We start from the raw sequence: 6074 nt of genomic DNA on the forward strand, positions 1-6074 counted from the left end.
CACCACCAGGGAAGCCCACAAATCTTTTTTTAATAATGAATTTTTTGACAGCACACATGGACAATTCTCAAAAGACGGCAGAAGTGGCTGCACACTTTTTGAAACTTCCTAAATTTCCCTTAGGAAAAAAGAATATCAATATCTCTTATGGCTATAGATGCAAAACTCCTCAACAAAACACTAGCAAATGGAATCCAGCAACATAAAAAAGGAGTATACACCATGACCACATGTGATTTATCCCAGGAAATAAGGTTGTTTTAACATCCAAAAATCAATTAATGCAATACACCATATCAATAGAGTAAAGGACAAAAACCACATCACCATCTCAAATAGAAACAGATAAAGCATTTGACAAAGTTCAACACCCTTCCATAACAAAAACATAAAAAGAGGAACTTGCCTGGCGGTCCAGTGGTTAAGACTCTGTGCTATCACTGCAGGGGGCATGGGGTTCAATCCCTCATCAGGGAACTAAGATCCCACCTACATGTTGCAAGGCATGGCCAAAAAAACAGGGACTTCCCTGGTGGCTCAGTGGTTAAGAATCCGCCTGCCAATGCAGGGGACGCGGGTTAAAGCCCTGGTCCGGGAAGATTCCATATGCCGCGGAGCAACTAAGCCCATGCACCACAACTACTGAACCTGCGCTCCAGAGCCCACGAGCCACAACTACGGAGCCTGAGTGCCACAACTACTGAGCCCTCGCACCACAACTACTGAAGCCCTCACGCCTAGAGCCTGTGCTCCGCAACAAGAGAAGTCACCATAATGAGAAGCCCGTGCACCACGACGAAGAGCAGCCCCTGCTTGCCGCAACTAGAGAAAGCCCGCGCGCGCAGCAACGAAAACCCAACGCAGCCAAAAATAATTGAATAAATAAATTAAAAAAAAATAAAAGAAATTAGAAAAGGAAGGGAACTTCCTCAACATAATAAAAGTCACCTACAGTTAACATTATGCTTAATGATGAAAGACAATGCTTTCCTCCCTAAGATCAGGAACAAGACAAGGATGACCATTCTTGCCATTTCTATTCAACATTGTATTGGAGGCTCTATCCAGGAAAATAAGGCAAGAAAAAAACTTTAAAGGCATCCAGATTGCAAAAAAAGTAAAACTATCTCTGTTACAGATGACAGGATTTTGAATACAGAAAATCTTAATGAATCCACTAAAGAAATACTATTAGAACTAATAGATGAGTTCAGAAAGTTTGCAAGACACAAGATCAAAAAGTCAACTGTATTTCAATACACTTGCAATGAACAATGTGAAGAAGAAATTAATGAAACAATTTCATTTGAAATAGCACCAAAAAGGGGAGTTCCCTGGTGGTCAAGTGGTTAGGATTCGGCACTTTCACTACTCTGGCCCGGGTTCAATCCCAGGTCAGGGAACTGAGAGTCTGCAAGCCCCACAGCTGTGACCTAATTAATTAATTAATTAATTAATTAATTAAAAATAGCACCAAAAAGAACAAAATATTTAGGAATAAATTTAGCAAAATAAGTGAAAATTTATACTCTGAACACTACATAACATTGTTGAAGGACACTGAAGAAGACCAAAATAAATGGAGAGATACCCCATGCTCATGGATCAGAAGACTTAATACTGTTAAAATGGCAATATTCCCCAATTTGATCTACAAATCCAACACAAAACCCCATCAAAATTCCAGCTGGTTTATCTGTAGAAATTAATAAGCTGATCTTAAAATTCATATGGAAATTCAAGAGACCCATTATAGATTAAACAATCTTGAAAAAAACAAAGTTAAAGGACTCATAGTTCTTGATTTCAAAGATTACTACAAAACCTCAGTAGTCAAGACAGTGTGATACTGGCATAAGAATATATATATATAGATCAATGGAATAGAAGTGAGATCCAGAAGTAACTCCTCGCACTTATGACCAATTGAATTTTGACAAGGGCACTAAGAGAATCCAAGAAGCAAATTTAACCAGTAGTTCCAGGACAACTGGATATCCACATGTAAAAGAATGAAGGTGGACCCCTACCTCATACAACATACAAAAATTATCTCAAATGCTAAGTGAAAGAAGCCAGTCACAAAAGACCACATGTTGTGTGATTCCATTTATAGAAATAGCCAGAGTGGGCAAATCTATAGAAACAGAAAATTGAATAGTGGTTGCCTGGGGCTAGGGAAAATGCAGAGTGACTGCTAATGGGTGTGGGGTTTCTTTATGGGGTGATGAAAATCTTCTAAAATTGATTGTGTTGATGGATGCACAACTTAGTGAACATACTAAAAAATCATTGTATTGTACACTGCAAATTGGTGAATTATATGGTATGTGAATTATACCTCAATAAAAATGTTAGGGCTTCCCTGGTGGCGCAGTGGTTGGGAGTCCGCCTGCCGATGCAGGGGACGCGGGTTCGTTCCCCGGTCCAGGAGGATCCCACATGCCGCGGAGCGGCTGGGCCCGTGAGCCATGGCCGCTGAGCCTGAGCGTCCGGAGCCTGTGCTCCGCAACAGGAGACGCCACAACAGTGAGAGGCCTGCGTACTGCAAAAAAAAAAAAAAAAAAAAAAAAAAATGTTATAAGAAAAAACACACACCTCTAGCAAAACCACATCCCATGGAGACCACCAACTTCAAAACTAAGGGAAAGAGGATAATGACAATCCTTGAGAGTGCTAGGATTGGAAGTGGCCATGAGGGGTAGCTCTGGAGTGCTGGTACTATTCTGTTTCCTGATGGTTCCATGATGTGCTCACTTTGCAATATTCATATAGTTGTGTATGTATTACTTTGTATGTGTATTTTACTTCAATAAAAAGCACACAAAGAGACAAAGATATGGAAAATATGAAAATGTGGTTAAGAGTCATGGTGGGCAGAATGAGCAGGTCTAATTCTATTTAATATGAATTCAGGGACTTCCCTGGTGGTCCGGTGGTAAAGAACATGCCTTCCAATGCAGGGGACGCAGGTTTGATCCCTAGTCGGGGAACTAAGATCCCACATGCCACGGAGCAACTAAGCCCATGCACCACAACTACTGAGTCTGAATGCCTCAACAAGAGAGCCCGCATGCCATAACTAAGACCTGACTCAGCCAAAATAAATAAATAAATAATTCAGTAAAAAGAGAATACATAGAACGTGAGAGGCATTTTTTCCCCAGAACTAATGTAAGGCATGAATGCTCAGATACAGTGAATCCTGAGCAAACCAAATGAAAAGAAATGCACTCTTAGACATACTTACATATTCAAATTCACATTTTTATTGTATTAAAAATATACAGCATATAATTTGTTATATAACCATTTTAACCATTTTTTAGTGTATAGTAGTGTTAATTACATGCACATTGTTATGCAACAGATTTCTAGAACTTTTGCATCCTGCTAAACTGAAGTTCTATACCCACTGAACAACTCTTCTTTTCCTGCTCTCCCGGCTCCTGGGAACCACCATTCTACTTTCTTTCTACTACTTTGGATACCTTATCTAAATGGAATCAAGTACATGTATTTTATTTAAAATTATTCACCTTTTGTTTATCCTTTATAGTCAGAACATTACATCAACTTTTATTTATTTATTTATTTATTTATTTTTGCGTTACGCGGGCCTCTCACTGTTGTGGCCTCTCCCGTTGCGTAGCACAGGCTCCGGATGCGCGGGCTCAGCGGCCATGGCTCACAGGCCCAGCCGCTCCGCGGCATGTGGGATCTTCCCTGACCGGGGCACGAACCCGTGTCCCCTGCATCGGCAGGCAGACTCTCAACCACTGCGCCACCAGGGAAGCCCTACATCAATTTTTTAAAAGTAATGTGCAGTAAAGAGAACAAAACAAAACATTTGTTATTAGAAAATGGCAATGGGGAATTCCCTAGCAGTCCAGTGGTTAGCAGTCTGGGCTTCCACTGCCAAGGGCTTGGGTTCAATCCCTGGTTGGGGAACTAAGCTCCCATAAGCCCCACAGCTTGGCCAAAAAAAAAAAAAGAAAGAAAGAAAATGGCATTGGGTTGCATAACGTTCAAAAGCCACTGTGTCCCAACTGAACCTAACTGACCTATATCCATAACATCCCACTCTAGAAACCTTATGAAAATACTGAGTCATCACTAAATATATAATGGACTTTCCCATCCTTATACCTAGTCTTATACTGTTCCTTTCAGCTAAACTAGCTTTATAGCTTCTCTCCAAACTTCGTGGTCTAATTTGGTAACACCTCCTCCATGAAGCCTTTCCACATCTCATCAACCCACAATGAATCCTGAAACGTTTGTTGTCTATAGCTGTCATGTGGCAATTAATCATGCACACTTTCTAGACAGAAGTGTTGTATTATCAGTCAATGTTGTTATGTGAATATGTTATCTCTCCAACCATATCTCACAGTCCTTTTTTTCTCCCACAGGACTTTAGGAATATCCTAGGCAGTTAGTAAATATTTGTTGATTGCCTGAAACAGGTACTTGCAAAATAGACTTAACTAATTTCAATAATAAAGACTAAAGAGATTTATTTCTGTTCCCTTTAGAGACTGAAGAATCTGCTGATTCCACATGCTGAGGCAGTGCAAATTCTAGAATAGCTTCATCTCTGTTGATCACCAGCGAGTTTATCAACAGAGATGATAGGAGTAAAAACTGGAACTAAAACTTTTAAACATTGTGCTTATTCCACTTCACAGCAAAATGGCGTTACACCATTCAAGAACTCACTGTTAAATAGCATAGGACTAAACAAACAGATAACATACAATAACATGCTGTCGTTGGTAAACCCCATTTTTCCTATTAATAATATTTGTAAATGTAAACTGTAAGTATTGTAAATTTCTATTGTCCTTTTTAAGGAGCACGTAGTTGGTGGCATCAGGTATATACCTTAACTGTTGACACACAACCATTAAAATTGTTAACCCACAAACTCTGTTCTAACCTGGAACTCCAACTCAGGATGAATAAACTTCCCTTGTCCCCACAGCTCACCCTCTCTCTTCCCTGTCTTGAGTAAAACCTTAGTGTCCTCTGAGACTATTCATTTTTGTCTAGTGTGCAAGGCAGGGGAGAGGGTCTGCACTCTTTGCTCTCTCCAGTGCAGCTCCCAAAACATGAATCCTGCTGCCTCAGGAATATGGCTCTCCTCTGGCATCTCTGCCCATCCCGCTGTCACTGTCTCTAAGATTCCCTAGCAGCAGCATCTACCAACCCCTCTGGATTACAATCTGCACATCTTCTGAAGACCAGCACCTGCTCACACTCTTCCAATTCCACCCCAAGCCCTGCCATCTTGCTGGGTAATTTCAAGGCCCATGTGCATCACCCATTTAACACGCTGGCATTTTACCCTGCTCCCTTAAGCTTCCCGACCTCATCCTCACCATTGTTTCACTGTGGCTTCCTCTGATCTGGGAATAACCTACATCTGCTCTACCCCTAAAACCCTTAAGGAGTTCACTCACACTCTCTCTCTGAGGTGAAGTTCACTTAACATAAAATTAACCATTTCAGGGCTTCCCTGGTGGCGCAGTGGTTGAGAGTCCGCCTGCCGATGCAGGGGACACGGGTTCGTGCCCCGGTCCGGGAAGATTCCACATGCCGCGGAGAGGCTAGGCCCGTGAGCCATGGCCACTGAGCCTGCGCGTCCGGAGCCTGTGCTACGCAACGGGAGAGGCCACAACAGTGAGAGGCCCGCGTATCGCAAAAAAAAAAGAAAAAAAAAATTAACCATTTCAAAGTGTAAAGTTCAGTGGCATTGAAGAGATTCACGATGTTGTGCAACTATCAACTAATATCAAGTTCCAAAACAGTTTATCACCCCAAAAGAAAACCCTTTACCCGTTAAGCAGTCACTCTCCGTTTCCCTCCTCCCCACCCCATTCCCTGGCAACCACCAGTCTCATTTCTGTCTTCATTGATTTACCTATTCGGGATTTTTCTGGTCACGTTATGAAAATCTCCCTAAAAAAAACTGAATCAAAACTGTGCTTCCAATGCAGGGGGCGTGGGTTGGATTCCTGGTTGGGGAACCAAGATCCCACACGCTGCGGGGCGGGGCCAAAAACAAAAAC

This window comes from Mesoplodon densirostris, chromosome 15, assembly GCF_025265405.1.
Source record: "Mesoplodon densirostris isolate mMesDen1 chromosome 15, mMesDen1 primary haplotype, whole genome shotgun sequence".
Taxonomy (NCBI): domain Eukaryota; kingdom Metazoa; phylum Chordata; class Mammalia; order Artiodactyla; family Ziphiidae; genus Mesoplodon; species Mesoplodon densirostris.